Raw genomic sequence first — 19471 nt, 5'->3', positions numbered from 1 at the left:
TTTATGTATACTCTGCAACTCATGCTGCAACTTTATTTTTTCATTGGTGTCAGTTCATATTTGCTTCACATAATTTTATTTGCTAGCAGACATGTTCCAGTATGAATAGTTTTCTACTGCAACCTAGATCAATGAAGGTGAGGGGGTTGGATAGTTAAGGCAAAACAGCAGTATTTGTGTAAGTTATTTGCACCAGTTGTGTGGTAGAAAATGGCAAAGACACAGCTGAATAATGCTTTGACAAGTAACAAGCAAGTGCATCATACAGAAGTTAAGTGTATATGTTATCATCAAGGCCATGAATTAGTCGCCCTCCTATTTCATGTTGCAACAAGGGACTTTTCACTGATGTTCTGAATTGTTGTAGAAAGGGGGTTGCTGTAATATCTATTGGCAAGGCGTTCGAGTACAGAGGTACAAGAAGGTGAAAACTCTGAAACTTGGAGGCAGTGCTTGGTGAAAAGGTTGTGGTTGGTTTATCATAAGATTTCGAACAGGCATGCACTGGGGATGATGGAGAGAGAGTCTGGAAAAAGACTACTCACTGCTTTGAAAACCAGCATCACAAGTTTGCATAAAGCCCAGTTGTTGGCAGTGAGCTAGCAGGCTTTGTGGTGGTATGACGAGGTGGAGGTTGCATGTGGTTACATTTTGTACTATTTGGGTAGCCTGATTGCTGACCGTATCTGATTTGAGTGAATTTTGGGAGCTGCCAACAAGAGACTTATTGCATTAGCCTGGTCTGCAAAATACTATTGAGTTGATTGTTTTGCCTATTAAATGGTGTATGTGTTTGTGTTTTGCATATACTCCGTAACTGGAACAATGATTTGATAGCTTTTTTGGTAATAAAGGCTTCTATTTTCATGCATGGGCAGAAAAGAGACCCAGGGTTTGTGCCTAAAAAGGGAAATTTCAACAAGAAGTGTGCAGTTTATAAGAGGCCAGTTATAGGACTCTAGTTTTAGAGTAATGCACCATGAGTGATCATAATGTTATACAGTGTCTGATAGCAGTGAAGTTCTTCGTGCTGTGTGACAACTGGTGATGTTTAAAAGTAGAAAATGAGAAAAAGATTAGAATGTCATTGGTCTAGAGGTAAAAGGAGAAGCCAAGTGAGGAAAAAACACTAAAGGAATGATGAAGTGAGGAAAAAAGAGGGGGGATCGCAGACAGAGCCTTGAGGGACACTTACTGGTAGAACGCCAAGTTCCAGGAGACAGAGTGATCGGATAGGAAGATGTGAGCCAGCTGTCTGCCACACCAGCACTGCCTACAGACTCTACACAACAGGGAACGGTGTGGTGGCTGCGGTGTCAAAGGCTGCCGATAGATCCAGATACGAGGAGGGAAGCATGTCTATTGTGAAGGGCAGTGCAGATAACGATGGATACCTGTGCTGTTTCTATGGAATTTAGGGGTTGAGACGATTATTGGAAGAAAGATAAACTATGAGGTGATTGTATACCAATCATAATATCTTTGAAAAGAAGAGAGTTGAGATATTGTACAAAGGTTTGCTGGAATGAGTCATTTTAAGGAGAATCAGCCACTGCACAGTTAAAGTTGTGTATGTGCCAAATGTTAGGAAATGGCTGGCGAGAGGTGAGGAAGACAATAATGCTACATGTGAGGGCTAGAGATTAAAGACTGAAAAGATCAGATGGTGCACAGGAGGAGTTTGACACTCGTGTAATAAGAATGAGTTTAGACTGCCATGTGGTAGTGTTAAGAGTACAGTGTGGTGAGGTTGTGTTGTGAGCTTGTATGTGTGGGGTGGTGGAGCAGTCAAGGGTGGTCAGGGTGCTTCTTAAGGTGGTGATTTGCAAGTAGACGTATGTAGTACAGTCAGTGGTTGGTAAGTAAGGTTTATTTTTAGTTGGTGTGGGAGTAGGGTAGGTTTTCTTGAAAGAAGATGGAATATTGGTTTGCTTGGAATGAAATAGTGGTTTGTGTGGAATAGTTGTGTGAAGGAGGATAACCACTTCTCCCTTTGCTGCCACCTGCTTAGCTGTCCTGCTTACATGGAGTAAGGAGTAAGTGATCCCACCCCTTATTTCTTTTTGTCTCTCTCTGACTGCTGGTGGACACGGAGGATATGGGAACCGCAGATCTTTTGCTGACTAGTGCTTCCCATGCTAACCACATTGGGGATGTATGCACCTTCACCAGGTCGAGTGGTCCATCAACATCTGATGCATCCACGTTGGCAGGCCTGTGTTCCAAACATGTGGGTAGGTATCTGCAGGCTTCATAGGAGGGTATTCCTCCAGAGTAAGACTGCATATCCTTGTGAGGTCCTGCAAAGGAAAACTGCCATTCTGCAGCATGTCTTTGTGCGGGTTGAGTTCTCGTGATTGCGCATGCTCAGAGTGCGGGTGTGACTGCTAGTGCAGGGTGAGTGCCTTGGTTCTGTGGAAGTGATGTGGTATTGTAGAGCTAAGGAACTTCAAGTAAGAGAAAATCACAACCCATTGATTCCCTAATTTGTGGATCTGGGAATAAGACCAAAGTTCTGCTAGTTGCTCTCTCTCCAGTCTTGTAATGGATTCTACTTAACAGGAGCCAGAAGTGATGTCTTTAAAGGATAAGAAAGGTAATAGCTGGAGTGGGAATGTTAATAAGGTCCTCAGCTGTCTGAATGTGACACCTCTCTCGAAAGGCCCCAGCTCAGTCAACTTAGAGAGCCTCTCCGATGTAAAGGATGGTTACTGGTGACTGAAGTTAACGGCTGACACCAGTAGCACTAACCCTCTGATCGCTGACGGTGCATTACAAGCAGGGCGTAGAACGGTATCTGGATGTGTTACACACAGACAGAAAGCATCTTACATATTTGAAATTCATGGTGGAGACGTACCCCACCAGAGGCCACTGCTCTGGATGGGATACCCAGTGTGTCCAGTTCTGGACATGTTCAGATTAGGGACATACCACACCAGAGTCCAGCTCTCTAGATGGGACACCCAGTGATCTCAGTTCTGTGCATGCATGTTAGGGACATACCCCACAGCAGTCCAGCACTCTAGATGGGACCCACAGTGGTCTCAGTTCTTTTCATGCAGTTGGGGACATATAGTGCAGGAGTCCTGCGCTCCAGATGGGACACTGAGTGGTCTCAGTTCTGTACATGCATGTTGGGGACCTATCCCACAGGAGTCCAGCACTCTAGATGGGACACCGAGTGGTCTTAGTTCTCTACATGTATGTGGGGACATACCCCACAGGAGTCCAGCACTCTTGATGGGACACCTAGTGGTATCAGTTCTGTACAAGTATGTGGGGACATACCTCACAGGAGTGCAGCGCTCTAGATGGGACACCTAGTGATCTCCGTTCTGCCCGTGTGCAGGGTGATGGCTCATGGATGTCCTTGCTTAGAATGTGGGTCAAACTGCCGGTGTGTAGGGTGATGGCTCATGTGTGGCCCTGCTTGGAGTGTGACTGCCCATGCCAAGGTGATGGCTCATGGGTGCCCTGCTTTGAGTGTGACTGTCCATGCTCGTGGGCAGGTGATGGCTCCTAGGTGTCCATTCTTAGAGCGTGGGTGTAGGTGCCTGGGTGCAGGCGATGGCTCATGTGTGGCCCTGCTTGGAGTGTGACTGCCATGGGCGCTTGCAGGTGATGGCTCATGGGTGCCCTGCTTGGAGTGTGACTGCCATGGGCGCTTGCAGGTGATGGCTCATGTGTGGCCCTGCTTGGAGTGTGACTGCCCATGCCAAGGTGATGGCTCATGGGTGCCCTGCTTTGAGTGTGACTGTCCATGCTCGTGGGCAGGTGATGGCTCCTAGGTGTCCATTCTTAGAGCGTGGGTGTAGGTGCCTGGGTGCAGGCGATGGCTCATGTGTGGCCCTGCTTGGAGTGTGACTGCCATGGGCGCTTGCAGGTGATGGCTCCTGGGTGCCCTGCTTGCAGTGTGACTGTCCATGCCCGTGGGCAGGCGATGGCTCATGGGTGCCCTGCTTGGAGTGTGCGCATTACGCAGCGCGAGGCTCCGGCCTGGCACGCGCAGGGCGGCACGGGGGCGCACGTGGCCGCCGGTCCACGCTCCCGCCTGGGGAGGCCCGTGGCCCGGTGCCACAGCTCTCACTCCGCGGCCCAGGCTCCCCCCGTCCCCTTCCAGGACTGGCGGCTATTTTTGGGTGAAAGAAATAACAAGTGAGAAGGTTGTGCTATGAGATCATGGATTGAAAGCCCAGGCCGGGCTGATTGTTCCTGGGTTATTGCTTGGACCGTCAGCCCTTCCGGGCCTCCTCCCCTCCCTTTCTCTGCCGTCTCCTGTAACTTTATACGGCGGGATTTTTTCCTACTGTTATATTTTTTTATGAAACCGCACAGCAGTGAGCTAAGTAATCCCAGCCTGTGTGGTACCCACAGGTCAGGGGCACAGCAGCCCCGCCGCTTCGGGGGTATCCGTGTCTGTGCAGACACCGCACCAGGGCTCACAGGAGCTGCACACAGCAGCTGTGTGTGTAGCCCAGACACAGCATCAGGGCTCACAGGAGATATATACAGCATCAGTGCGTCTGTAGCCCAGACACAGCATCAGGGCTCACAGGAGATATATACAGCATCAGTGCGTCTGTAGCCCAGACACAGCATCAGGGCTCCCAGCAGACACACAGCATCAGCGTGTCTGTAGCCCAGACACAGCATCCGGGCTCACAGGAGATATATACAGCATCAGTGCGTCTGTAGCCCAGACACAGCATCAGGGCTCCCAGCAGAGACACAGCATCAGGGCTCCCAGCAGAGACACAGCATCAGGGCTCCCAGCAGAGACACAGCATCAGGGCTCCCAGCAGAGACACAGCATCAGGGCTCCCAGCAGAGACACAGCATCAGGGCTCCCAGCAGAGACACAGCATCAGGGCTCCCAGCAGAGACACAGCATCAGGGCTCCCAGCAGAGACACAGCATCAGGGCTCCCAGCAGAGACACAGCATCAGGGCTCCCAGCAGAGACACAGCATCCGGGCTCACAGGAGAGACACAGCATCAGCTGTGTGTCTGTACCCCAGACACAGCACCAGGGCACCCAGGAGACCTACACAGCATCAGCGCGTCTGTAGCCCAGACACAGCATCCGGGCTCACAGGAGATATATACAGCATCAGTGCGTCTGTAGCCCAGACACAGCATCAGGGCTCACAAGAGAGACACAGCATCAGCAGTGCATCTGTAGCCCAGACACAGCATCAGGGCTCCCAGCAGAGACACAGCATCCGGGCTCACAGGAGAGAGACAGCATCAGCTGTGTGTCTGTACCCCAGACACAGCACCAGGGCACCCAGGAGACCTACACAGCATCAGCGCGTCTGTAGCACAGACACATCATCAGGGCTCACAGGAGAGACACAGCATCAGCAGTGCGTCTGTAGCCCAGACACCGCATCAGGGCTCACAGGAGATATATACAGCATCAGTGTGTCTGTAGCCCAGACACAGCATCAGGGCTCCCAGCAGAGACACAGCATCAGGGCTCCCAGCAGAGACACAGCATCAGGGCTCCCAGCAGAGACACAGCATCAGGGCTCCCAGCAGAGACACAGCATCAGGGCTCCCAGCAGAGACACAGCATCAGGGCTCCCAGCAGAGACACAGCATCAGGGCTCCCAGCAGAGACACAGCATCAGGGCTCCCAGCAGAGACACAGCATCAGGGCTCCCAGCAGAGACACCGCATCAGGGCTCCCAGCAGAGACACCGCATCAGGGCTCCCAGCAGAGACACCGCATCAGGGCTCCCAGCAGAGACACCGCATCAGGGCTCCCAGCAGAGACACCGCATCAGGGCTCCCAGCAGAGACACCGCATCAGGGCTCCCAGCAGAGACACCGCATCAGGGCTCCCAGCAGAGACACCGCATCAGGGCTCCCAGCAGAGACACCGCATCAGGGCTCCCAGCAGAGACACCGCATCAGGGCTCCCAGGAGATATATACAGCATCAGTGTGTCTGTAGCCCAGACACAACATCAGGGCACACAGGAGACATGCATAGCATCAGTGCATCTGTAGCTCAGAGACAGCATCAGTGCGTCTGTAGCCCAGTGTTAGAAATGGCCCCTTTTGTGAGGTTATCCCCAATCTTTTTGCCTCTGACCTCCTGTTTTTGACTGTGTGCTGCATTTCGTTTCTGCTGGCTTTAGGACTCTGGGCACGTTACCATTGCTGATTACTGTGAAAGTGCAAGTGCTCCCTGTCTAAATTAGATTGGTGATTGGTTTAGCCGTGTGTAGCATATGTATTTATTATTTATTTGCATTCAGGTATTATTTGTATTTGCCTGTGCTTATTGCCTCTTTTACTTCTTGTTAGTATTTAACTTTGTTAGTTCCATTCCGTTCCATTAACAGAACTCCTATGTTAAGGTTCTGTATTCTGTTGTGGGGCAGTTTGAGGCTGACTTTCATCTTGTTCAGTCGCTTCCTTGCCTGCTGTGGATCCTTCATTAAACCTTGTACTGGAATGATTTATCTTACTCCGCCTGTGAAGAATTTGTTCTCCACCACTCTACACCATGATTGCCATTTCAGATTTATTAGTATGTCCCTAGTAAAGTTCACTGTGTGTGCCCGGGACCTGTAAATCAAACGCTACTAGTGGGCCTGAGGCACTGGTTGTGCCACCCCCAAGAGTAACCCTGTAAACATGTCTCAGTCCTGCCACTGCAGTGTCCGTGTGGGCAGTTTTAAGCTGCCATTTCAGCCTGGCAAGTGCACCCACTTGTCAGGCCCAAACCTTGACTCTTGCTTCATGTAAGTCACCCCTAAGGTAGCCCCGGGGGCAGAGTGTAGTGTATTTAAAAGGTAGGACATGTACTGGTGTTTTTTTTTAATACGTGTCCTGATAGTGAAATACTGCTAAATTTGGCTTTCACTATTGCAATGCTTATCTCTATTGTAGGGTAACATGACAGTTGGGCTTTTTGTGTATTTGCTCCAGACAGTCACATAAAGGGACCTGAGGTGTGCCCTGCATATCCTGATGGCCCCTCAGCTGACTGGTGGGTCTTCCTGAGCTGGAGTGGTGGGAGGAGCTGACACTTGCACCTGAATAGGGCTGTGCCTGTCCTCACTCAAAGCAGTCTCCAACCCCCTGGAGTGTGTCTGGGGCAAGGAGAGGGAAAGGCAGGGTTTTGTGCACTGCAAAGACTTTTCTTTGAAGTTTGGCTACATCAGAGACAGAAATGGGTAGAAGTATTGGACCTCTGACACCACAAAGTTAGTACTTCTGGACTGAGGACATTCTGCCAGGAAGAAGAGCTAGATGCTGTAGAGGAGGGACTGCCACTCTGCCTGTTGCTTTGCTGGCCTGCTGGCTTGCTGCTGCTGTCCTGGGAGTGAAAGGACTGGACTTTGAAAGCATGCTGTAAAAAAGCAAAGGCTCTCCAAGGACCTGGTCTGAGTTTGCCTCTTGTTAAGAAGTCTCAGGGACATCAAAGACTTCATCTACCAGCACCCGGGCTCTCTTGCTGAGTTTTGAATTGCCAGGTGGTGCCAAATCCAGTTCCTGCCCCTTGGAAGTGAGTTCTGGTGTAACCAAGTAGAAACAAGCACACAGACTACAGAGTGACTTCGGAACCAGCGCCACTGACTCCGCGCCGCTGCCTGCACCCAAGCCGTGGGCCCCATTGAGTGCAACAAATGGAATTGACACCGTAGGCCTGATGCCGATGCAGCACCTCCAAAGTCCCATCACAGTGCGACTCCTGAGTGCCTTTTCACCAATGCCTATGATACCTGACTCCGCCGCAGCACCTGTGGCCTCGTGGTGTGATCGAGACACCGCAAAGTCGATGCCTCGCATCATGACCTGCTGGATTCATCGCCACACCCTACACGCCCTGTCGTAAAGACTGATGCCTCGCCACCGACACCGCATCACCTTCCCTCTAACCGTAAGGAACCAACGCCTCCCCTTCCCTCCCCTTCCCTCCCCTCCCCTGCCTAGCAGTAAGGAACCGACACTTCACCGACTCCAGCGATGACTCACCTCCCCGACTGTGCAACATGTTTGTTTCCTCATTGTTTTCAAAGATGCTGTACCTGGGGTTTGTGCGACTCCATGATCAGCCTGCACTCCCTCGTGAGTGGCATTGGATGGCTGGCAACGACTCAGTCAAGGCGTTGTGATAGCTCTGGTTCGAGCTATTGTGTTTCTAAGCGCTATACTAAGATTTAATCTTTGCTTGTGTATGTTGGATTTTTGTTGTTTTGGTCTTGTTTTATTCAGATAAATATTGGCTATTTTCCTAAACTGTTGTGGAGTACTTTTTGTTGTGTTTTCACTTTGTTACTGTGTGTGTGTGTGTCTGTGTGTGTGTGTGTGTGTGTGTGTGTGTGTGTGTGTGTACAGATACTTTACACATTGCCTCTGAGATAAGCCTGACTGCGCATGCCAAGCTACTGAGGGGGTGAGCAGGGGGTTATCTTAGCTGTGTGATTCCCTTACCCTGACTAGAGTGAGGGTCCCTACTCGGACAGGGTGCAATCCACTGCCAACTAGAGGCCCCATTTCTAAGACCCAGACACAGCGTCAGTGTGTCTGTAGCTCAGGCACAGATGCAGGTCTTCTGGAGCCCAGACACTGCATCAGTGTGCACAGGAGACAAGCAAAGCATTGGGGCACCTGTGGCCCAGCCCCGCGCATCATACAGACAGACCTCCTGTTGACACCATGACAACAGTACTGTGGTGATCTGAGCAGACACATCCGTGTGTCTGAAGCACAAAGAGCAGGCCAGTCTTAGACAAGGGATAATGACGAGCACAGATGGGGCTTCCGAGTGAGCACAAACATGGGATCAGACACGGTTCCAAGGTGGTGGCAGGGAGGACATAGTATCAAGACACCTGTATCCTGTCTGTGACAGCTAGGCATGGGGACAAGTGTGCACACAGCAGCCAGGACCCGAGGAGTTCCCCCGTGCCATTCTTAGAAGACAGAAGGAGACTCTTGCAGGTGGTGGGCCCATTGTCTGGACCATTCTGCATAGCATGTTAGAAAATACGGTTGCCTCCCTTAGGGGCTGTACTGTACCATGGATCTGTTCTATACATTGGCTGCCCAAATCCTCTGCATCTAATGTCTGTTTTTTTTTTTTGCATTTTCCTTCCCTTTTTTTTTGCTTCTAATTTCAGGTTTTGTGTGATAGTTGTTTGAGGGGGATCGCAACCTTTAAATACTTTGCACTTGTCCTCACCATCAGCATAGGTTCTTGGTATTGTTGCGAACACTAAACATTTTGTTTTATTGGTACTTGCAGGTCCTTGGGGTTACCGGCGGCTCGCAGGTCCTTGGGGTTAGTGGCGGCTCGCAGGCCCTTGGGGTTAGTGGCGGCTCGCAGGCCCTTGGGGTTAGTGGCGGCTCGCAGGCCCTTGGGGTTAGTGGCGGCTCGCAGGCCCTTGGGGTTAGTGGCGGCTCGCAGGCCCTTGGGGTTAGTGGCGGCTCGCAGGCCCTTGGGGTTAGTGGCGGCTCGCAGGCCCTTGGGGTTAGTGGCGGCTCGCAGGCCCTTGGGGTTAGTGGCGGCTCGCAGGCCCTTGGGGTTAGTGGCGGCTCGCAGTCCCTTGGGGTTAGTGGCGGCTCGCAGGCCCTTGGGGTTAGTGGCGGCTCGCAGGCCCTTGGGGTTACTGGCGGCTCGCAGGCCCTTGGGGTTACTGGCGGCTCGCAGGCCCTTGGGGTTAGTGGCGGCTCGCAGGCCCTCCTTGGGGTTAGTGGCGGCTCGCAGGCCCTCCTTGGGGTTAGTGGCGGCTCGCAGGCCCTCCTTGGGGTTAGTGGCGGCTCGCAGGCCCTCCTTGGGGTTAGTGGCGGCTCGCAGGCCCTCCTTGGGGTTAGTGGCGGCTCGCAGGCCCTCCTTGGGGTTAGTGGCGGCTCGCAGGCCCTCCTTGGGGTTAGTGGCGGCTCGCAGGCCCTCCTTGGGGTTAGTGGCGGCTCGCAGGCCCTCCTTGGGGTTAGTGGCGGCTCGCAGGTCCTCCTTGGGGTTAGTGGCGGCTCGCAGGTCCTCCTTGGGGTTAGTGGCGGCTCGCAGGTCCTCCTTGGGGTTAGTGGCGGCTCGCAGGTCCTCCTTGGGGTTACGGGTGGCTCGCAGGTCCTCCTTGGGGTTACGGGTGGCTCGCAGGTCCTCCTTGGGGTTACGGGTGGCTCGCAGGTCCTCCTTGGGGTTACGGGTGGCTCGCAGGTCCTCCTTGGGGTTACTGGCGGCTCGCAGGTCCTCCTTGGGGTTAGTGGCGGCTCGCAGGTCCTCCTTGGGGTTAGTGGCGGCTCGCAGGTCCTCCTTGGGGTTAGTGGCGGCTCGCAGGTCCTCCTTGGGGTTAGTGGCGGCTCGCAGGTCCTCCTTGGGGTTAGTGGCGGCTCGCAGGCCCTCCTTGGGGTTACTGGCGGCTCGCAGGCCCTCCTTGGGGTTACTGGCGGCTCGCAGGCCCTCCTTGGGGTTACTGGCGGCTCGCAGGCCCTTGGGGTTACTGGCGGCTCGCAGGCCCTTGGGGTTACTGGCGGCTCGCAGGCCCTTGGGGTTACTGGCGGCTCGCAGGCCCTTGGGGTTACTGGCGGCTCGCAGGCCCTTGGGGTTACTGGCGGCTCGCAGGCCCTTGGGGTTACTGGCGGCTCGCAGGCCCTTGGGGTTACTGGTGACTTGAAGGTCTTTGGCTAAATATAGCTCAGAGGTTTTTGGTTGCCCAGATGCGTTGGAGTTATGTTCTTGGGTTGTTGGTGGCTGGAGGGTCCTTGGTGTATTGGTTGGTTGGAAGTTGTTTGGTTGTTGGAGGGCGAGTTCTTTTTAGGCCTCAAGAATTATTTGGTTATTGCTGGCTTGAAAGCTGTGAAGTTATTGATCCTGAAGTGTTTCTTGGGTTTTAAAGGTTAATGCTTGGGATGGTGTGAAGCTGGTGTGGTTGTTTGTTGTTTGAGGGACGTTGAATTACTAGTGACTTTGGGCTTCTTTGGTAGCTGGTGTGTCTGGGCCTTTGCTCCGTCCACTGTGAATGTATTGTGTTCTGGGCTCACTTGGAAGAGCTGCGGCGCAGTCGTCTTCAGCCAGTTGCCAGTTTGGCGAAGGATGCTTTAACTATTGGCTTGCGACATTGCCGTTCACATCTTGGGTCATCCGTCTTTCTGTTGACTGTATAGATGTATCCTTCCGCTTCTACAAGAATGCACTAGGCACTATTTACCACGAATGCTTGGAAGTTTTCCAGTGGCCATCCGGAAGAAAGTGGATCATCAGACCTTCAGAAAGAAACATCAAAACACGGCTGTTCAACGAAAATGTCCTCTATCGGTGTAGTATTCTGCTAGCGCTGGGGCACCATTGCTTTTTATTTGTTATGCTTTATTAATGTAATTAATTCATTTAATATGCCATCAAACATGTACAGTGTTGTCACCCACGGATTATATACACACAATTGGATCTCTTTAGTTCTGCAGTGCAGCGGGTGTGCTGTAATTACTTTTGTCCGCTATTGAGACGAGAACCAAACGTATTGGTTTTACCAATGCTTGTTTTTTATTGTACCCTGAAAAGTTTCCTTTGTAAGTTTTCACCTGATGCTACCCTACCGAGCTATTCTGACCTGCTCTTGTCTTACATCCTGGGCCATCCCTTGGTGAAAGGCGCCAGTGAGGTAGATAAATATGACGCCCATCATTTATAGCGCTGCGAAGCCGAGCGTAGGAGTGCGAGAATTCGGTCTTGGCTGCTAGAAATGCCTGCGTGTCACCAGGCATGTGTGGGGGAGCACATGGTGTCCAGTCATGGCTGACGGGGGAGTGTAAAGCGCCTAGAGACCTGCGCCCACTTAAGTGTCCCACCTGCCCTCGCACCTGGCGGGCTCCTGGGCGCCCCGAGTCTCCCACACCCCGCCTGACCTGTCACCAGGTCAGACTAGGGCCCGGCGGTTCCAAACTTGCAGAATAGTTTCTACAGCGCGCAGAAGCGTTTCACCTCGGTCCGTCAGGCTGTCTCTGCACTCGGGAGTAGTCATTAGAAACTTTCCTGCCTGTTAGATTCCCCCCCCCTTATCACGTAACTACCCCGCCCACCCGTGGGCTGCATCCGGTTTGTATCGGAGTCCAAAAGTGGCCTCTGGTTATCGAAGCATCTTGGATACTTATTGAGGGAGGGGCACAGACCCCCCCACCCCAGCTGCTAAGAGAAGCCCTTGCACCCTGTGCAGAGAATGTAGAACAGAGGCCCCCGAGGTGGGAGCAGTGGCCCGTGAACCACACGGGTACTGGGGAGCACGGCCCCCCTAGCCCTCGTACTGCCAGGCCTGACCTGGGGGGCTGCTAAAGGCCGGCTTTACTGATAGGAGTGTGTCCCAACCAAGCAAAGCCATCCAGCTGCATGAGGGCCATGTAATGACCCCCCGACCCTTGCATGCAGCTCCTAGATGGCAGCAGCAGTCTCCGTTCCGTAGTAGGGCTGTCTCTCGTGAACTGCGACAAAAGCAGAGACCCCTCAGCCGCCCACATAAAACACAGGCCTGTGGTCTGCACGGTGGGCGCTCTGCGCAGCAGGCACCTTAACCCTGTGCGCTAAGTTATAGCGAGTCCCAACTGCCACTGGAGAAAACTATCCTCTCTCCAGCAGGGACATTACTCGCCGGTACCTTTACTGTGACATACTTAATGCTACAAGAAAACTTGACGCACAATGAATTCTGCCGATTTAACTCGCGAGTTCTTGCTAAACATAGCGCCCCCTCCCCGGGTCAGCGCCCTGTGCGGCCGCACTGCCCTAAAGCTGCCCCATGTGGAGGTGCTAGAGGTACTACCTCCTCTCGGAACAGATGGGCCTTGGCACCAACCTCTAAAGCCATGTTTTTGCTTTCGGTGCCGGTGATGTGCAGAGCAGTGTGAGCCGCATTGCTCGGGAGCATCCCGTGCAACCGGCCCACGGTTCTCATCCAAAGTGGTCCTCGGGTGGCCAGGGTGGCTGTGCCTCCGAAGGGGCCTGTCCCCTCTCTAACCCCTTACAGACCTTTAGTTCTTCACCTCCCTGTGCTCGCAGCGCCCCTGCGGCTCTGTCTGCCACTACCCGCGGCTGCCTGCAGTCCAGGGGGCACCAGCTTCTAGGCGCTGGCCTCGGGCGCCTCCGTCCGGCTGCACAGGCCCAGGCAAGCCTCGCACCGCAGCTGGGAGCGCAGACGCCACAGGCCCCTCGGCTGCGCGTTCTTTCGTCCGCTTCGTATTTTGATTATTTTTACAAAGTCTACTCATGAATTTACTGAACTTTAAAGGAGTGATGTAACATCAGATTAAACTAGTGTTTTCTGGAAAACAAACAGCAGAATATTCATGTGGCTGGAGTGTTTGTGGCACCAAAAGAAAAAGTAAAAAACACATTAATTATGCGGGAAAATCCGCACCTTGCTGAAGTTTGAGCCACAAATAGGATAGGACTGGGCCCTGCCTGAGCTGCGCTTCTTGCTATAAAACCCGATTAGTTCATCCTCTTCTTTTACAAACTCCCTCTTCCCATGTCTCAAATTATTTTTTGTTCTCGTCCCCGTTTTCGCTTCCTTCCTCTGCTCCCCAGTTCACCTGCTCTTTCCACCATTCGCCCCTTTTTTTCTCTCCCTCATTTCACTTGGCATTTTTTCCTACTCTTTTTTTTTGTTCTTTTCACGCTCGTCTCCTCTTAGTTTCAGTTTACTTTTTCTTTACCTTTTCTATCTCCTCTCACTTTATCTGCCCTTTCCTCTTATCTGCCCTACCTTCCTTGTCTTTCTAGCTTTTCACGGCTCTTTTCTGTGCTTCCCAGTTCTCTTGTTGTTTTCCTTTGCACGTCTTTTCATTTTATTATTCTCCTCTCTCCTTTCCCATTCTCATCCAGTCTTTCTGGCCATCATTTTTTAGTGTATTTTCTTCCCTTTTCCATTCTCCAACTCACTTTCCCTTTTTCATTCTCCTGGTAGCGAGTCCTTTCGCCTGGTCAGTGTCTCTCCTTCCTTCAGGTCTCCTGGTCAGTGTGTCTCCTTCCTTCAAGTCTCCCTCGCCTGGTCAGTGTCTCTCCTTCCTTCAAGTATCCCTGGCCTGGTCAGTGTCTCTTCTTCCTTCAAGTCTCCCTCGCCTGGTCAGTGTCTCTCCTTCCTTCAAGTCTCCCTCGCCTGGTCAGTGTGTCTCCTTCCTTCAGGTCTCCTGGTCAGTGTGTCTCCTTCCTTCAAGTCTCCTGGTCAGTGTCTCTCCTTCCTTCAGGTCTCCTGGTCAGTGTCTCTCCTTCCTTCAGGTCTCCTGGTCAGTGTGTCTCCTTCCTTCAAGTCTCCTGGTCAGTGTCTCTCCTTCCTTCAAGTCTCCTGGTCAGTGTCTCTCCTTCCTTCAAGTCTCCTGGTCAGTGTCTCTCCTTCCTTCAAGTCTCCTGGTCAGTGTGTCTCCTTCCTTCAGGTCTCCTGGTCAGTGTCTCTCCTTCCTTCAAGTCTCCCTCGCCTGGTCAGTGTGTCTCCTTCCTTCAAGTCTCCTGGTCAGTGTCTCTCCTTCCTTCAAGTCTCCTGGTCAGTGTGTCTCCTTCCTTCAAGTCTCCCTCGCCTGGTCAGTGTCTCTCCTTCCTTCAAGTCTCCTGGTCAGTGTCTCTCCTTCCTTCAAGTATCCCTGGCCTGGTCAGTGTCTCTCCTTCCTTCAAGTATCCCTGGCCTGGTCAGTGTCTCTCCTTCCTTCAGGTCTCCTGGTCAGTGTCTCCTTCCTTCAAGTATCCTGGTCAGTGTCTCTCCTTCCTTCAGGTCTCCTGGTCAGTGTCTCTCCTTCCTTCAAGTATCCCTCGCCTGGTCAGTGTGTCTCCTTCCTTCAGGTCTCCTGGTCAGTGTCTCTCCTTCCTTCAAGTCTCCTGGTCAGTGTGTCTCCTTCCTTCAAGTCTCCCTCGCCTGGTCAGTGTCTCTCCTTCCTTCAAGTCTCCTGGTCAGTGTCTCTCCTTCCTTCAAGTATCCCTGGCCTGGTCAGTGTCTCTCCTTCCTTCAGGTCTCCTGGTCAGTGTCTCCTTCCTTCAAGTCTCCTGGTCAGTGTCTCTCCTTCCTTCAGGTCTCCTGGTCAGTGTCTCTCCTTCCTTCAAGTATCCCTGGCCTGGTCAGTGTCTCTCCTTCCTTCAGGTCTCCCTGGCCTGGTCAGTGTCTCTTCTTCCTGAAGCCTCTGCCCTTTTCCTGGTGCAGCACCTTCTCTCGTCCTCTATCCCTCGTTTCCTCCCTCCTCTCCCTGTGCCTGTTTGGGTCCTGCTTTCCTTAAATATTCGGGCTCTCCCGTCCACTTTTGCAGTTGTATATTTTTTTATTCCATTCGCGATTTCTCTTTCCGTATCTTCCCTTTTATTTCTTCTTCCTCTCTCTTCTGGGTCTCCTTTCCAGTTCTGTGCTCTCCAACTTTCCTTGTTTTTTCACTCCTTCTTGACTTCTCTATCCGCAAGCTCTCCTTCCAGCTTCTCACACATTCTTCCTTCCTGTTGTGCCTCCTCCCCCCCTCTCCTTCCTAATCGCACACAAGCTCCCGCTTCTCGCCCCTCTGCGCTCCCACGTCCTTCTCGTTTTTTCCTCCGCTTTTTTGTCTCTTCTCCTTCTCATCCACGTTTTATAGTCTCTCTTCATACCTTCTCTTCCTCATTTTCTCTTCTTTCCCCCTGTTTTAATTCCCCGTGATCTGTCCCACGGGGAGGCTTGGGGACAGATCGGGGCCGCTTCTAGGCGCTTGCGTGTCTCTCCTCTTCCTTCCTCCGCTCCCTGTTTTATCCCTCACTTCTCTCTCCTTCTCCCGCCTCGCACCACGGGTTCCACTTCGTGTCCGTCTGCATTTTCTCGTCCCGGTCTCTACTGCTCCTCGCCCCGCATCACCTCCTGCCCATCGATCCCTCCCTCCATCCCTCCATCCCTGGGGCAGAGCTCACCGCGCCCCGCTGCCCCTTGACTCCTGCACACGCGCTGCCGGATGGAGATGGCTCGGAAGGAAGAGAGAGGTCCCAGCCCATCCAGGGGAGCCCTCCACGGGGACCCCGGATACCACTGGGTGTGCTAGACCCTAGAGCTGTCCTCCAGCCATAGGCTGCTACAGCCGTGGACCCCCACTTTATCATTACTGGAACCCGGGGGCCCCCACTGAACCCCCAGTGAGTCATTACTGGAAACGGGGCGCCCTGGCCTGAACATTATCAATGATTTGAACCTCAAAATAGTACACAAAAAATAGAGAAACAAGCATTCATCAAACACATACACAAATGATGCACTTTGTTTAATTTGCACATAAATGTAAAGAAAATAGAAATTCAAATTTTAATCGAACGTTTGGAACTTTTCTAAATTCAGTTGCAGCCACACATCCTCCATACAGTACTCTGATCCACCTGCACGGCTCCCACAAATCCATCTCAGGATATTCATTCAATTGTTAGCCTCCGATTAAAAGTTTTGACATTTCCAGTTAATTTAAAAAATGTTCAATTGTAACTTTAGCCATTTTATTTGTCTACACTTTATTAATCTGTTCAGATGATTGAATTTCCTAAGCGGTTGCGGACCCCTGAGAAGGCGTCACGGACTCCCAGGGGTCCCTTAACGACAGGTTGGGAACCCCTGGACTACAGGCAGGACCAGGGTCCAACAACTGAGCACCCCGAACCCCAGCAACTGCACTTGGCCCTGGGTGACAGGTGACGGGTCAGGGCACCTCAGCAGCAAAGGAAGCCAGAGGTGCCAGTCCTTCCAGGGCCACACTCCTGGAACACGAGGTGACCAGGGGAGGGGGGGTCGTTACTAGAACATGGGGTGTCTGCAGACCTACGGATAGTGTGGAACCATAGCCCCCAAGCAGGACCAGGGTCCACTGACACCCCTGCCAGCCCATGTAAGTTTAAAATATGTACACACACACATCTGTGTGTGTGTATGTATGTATGTGTGTATATATATATATATATATATATATATATATATATATATATATATATATATATATATATATAATTATATATATACACACACACACACACACACACACTCCAGCAGGTCCACAGAAAAGGTGCGATCTTAGCGTCGGTGCCAGCATCAGGAAAGGACCTATTCCCAATAAATCTTCATGCCAACTTAACATACAAGCTAAAGATGCCGCACTCACAGAATTCTGTGATTAATCTTCTTTTATTCAACAAGAAAAAAAACCCACCAAATAACACCAACGCGTTTCGACCTTCCCGGTCTTGATCATGGTAAAGCAATAATCCAATCCATGTACTATTTATACTCTTCCACTAAGCCATGCCTTTATGTGGCATTCTGGGATATGTGGTTTTATGTAACATGTGTTATACTGAATTAAACCACCCATAACACAAAAAATATCCAACAGTGTTGCTAGTATAACAAAATATTTTTTTGTTATTTGGTGGGGTTTTTTCTAGTTGAATAAAAGAAGATTAATCACAGAATTCTGTGAGTGCGGCATCTTTAACCTGTATGTTAAGCTGGCATGAAGATAGATAGATAGATATATATATATATATATATATATATCTATCTATGTGTGTTTCAGAATCAATGTATCATATAATACTAACTGGAGTTTGCTCCAAAAGTATGTAATTTAGCACATTTTAGTGAATAGATAATATGAACATACGTAATAAAAAAAAAAAGTAATATAAACATGTATAATTAAAAAGGCAAGATTGAAGGGTCTCACTTTAAAACGCAAGCATTGTTTGGCAAGCTGTTCTGTGATGAATTAAAAATATATATTTTCGAGCATAGGCAACACATATAAAATGAAACCTGCTGCCACCTAACAGTTGCAAGAGGTGTGCTCTCATAACGATGAAAAAAATTATTAGGATTGTAATAGAACAGTACAGGTGGTTCCAAGCAGACAGGTGTACACAGAGCAAGCACAGAAACCAGTGCTTAATTTGTGCTTGTTGTTTCTGGTGCTGAGCACTGGCACTTATTTTTGAGGGCCCGGGCTTATTCTTCTGCCCTAACCATTTGCTGCGTGCAAAAGACACATGGGGAAAGACGGAGCAAGAGAAAAACGAAAATGCGTTACAATGGGAGAAAGCAGAAAGCTGCAAGAGTGAGCTGAAGGGAGAGGGAGTGGCTGTAAATGGATTGACGAGGCCCGAGATGGCTTCAGGATTACGCTGCGCAAGTATTCTGTGTTCTCGTATTCAATTTCAGCAGCAGCGTGTTAAGAGGAGGGCTTTGAGCACCAGCACGTTTTTATTTACAAATTAAGCACTGACAGAAACGCTTTTGATGCACATCAGAGAATAAATATTATTTTTGCTAATAAAATGGAATGCGGGCTTTGAATCCCTGAAACCCGAAAATCTGGTTTAGAAACACATAGTTGACTTAATAATTAGGAGATCTAATAGTCAGAAAAAGGTATTTGCAAACGAAAAGATTGGCCCTCCAGCCCTGGAACTATGTACATGTGATGGAGGATGATCTGGTCACTCTCAGGGCCAGAGACTGAGTGGCGTGAAGAGGTGAGCCACCGACCCGCGCCGTAGGCTCTGGTGGGGGCAACACAATGTTTGTGAGGATTACAGAAAGCAGTGGATGACGGGGGGCTGCTACAGACCCCCTCTGTGGATGTCCATATCGGTCTATATTTTTAGGAACTTTTTGACTCCATGAGGGAGACTGGCGAGATGAAGGCACACCCACCCGCCCCCTTTGTATGGCATGTATGCACAAGCCCGTGACACTGAATCCCACTCAAGCGCCGCCTATCCCGTGGATGAATGAGTGTTAGTCTAGAATACTCAGCCTGGAACGGTGAATATCTATCAGTTTTCAGCTCGGCATGGCTAGCACTTCCTAATCCTAAACTTGAAAACGTTGCTGAGGAATGACGCTTTAGCACTGTTCCTGCGAGGGTGGGTAACGTGCACTGCTTGCATACCTAAATACTCCGCTACACATAGCGGGTAGAGGTGTGCAGCTAGTGTCGGATTGCAGACGCACTCCTTGAGAAGGAGCAGCTTTTGGCGAAAACCCAGGCTTCCATGACTGGCGCCTTGCAGGCCTTGTGCAGCGCTCTGCGCTTGCATAGATGCATTCACGGTTTGTGGCCGTGGCCGCTCTTCCCAGCCACGCTCGCACGGAGGACGTCTTCAGCACAAGCCTGGCTGCGGAGCATTGTAAGCGGGAACGCTGTCCGGAGAGAACTGGATACTGCGCAGGATGGGAAGGAAAGGACCTGGGCACAGGATCCGTGTCCTGAGACCTCTGTCCCCTGAAGGGCTTGGAATAGGTTCAGAGACCAGGGTCGCTTGTATATACTGTCAGTGTACACAGGAGTGAGTCCCTGGTGCCTCAGAAGTTAAAGACCCTCAGATTATTCTAAAAGCGAGGCTATCCATGTCCTGAGACCCCTGTCCCATAGTCCCCTAAAGGGCTTGGAATAGGCTGAGAGGCAAGGGTCTCATGCACGTACTGTCAGTGTACACAGCAGTACGTCCCTGGTGCCTCAGAAGTTAAAGACCCCTAGATTATT

The 19471-nt window shown here is 51.2% G+C and overlaps 1 protein-coding gene across 1 annotated transcript in view; it reads left to right on the top strand.

The window, feature by feature from the left end:
• The window catches only part of BOP1 (BOP1 ribosomal biogenesis factor), a 319190-nt gene that overhangs the window by 81153 nt on the left and 218566 nt on the right, over positions 1-19471 (top strand). The gene's annotated exons all lie outside the window — the stretch shown is intronic.

The sequence above is a fragment of the Pleurodeles waltl genome, chromosome 2_2 (genome assembly GCF_031143425.1).
Source record: "Pleurodeles waltl isolate 20211129_DDA chromosome 2_2, aPleWal1.hap1.20221129, whole genome shotgun sequence".
NCBI classification, from domain to species: domain Eukaryota; kingdom Metazoa; phylum Chordata; class Amphibia; order Caudata; family Salamandridae; genus Pleurodeles; species Pleurodeles waltl.
Note: the sequence above shows the minus strand (reverse complement) of the source record. Positions and strands in the feature narration are given on the sequence as shown.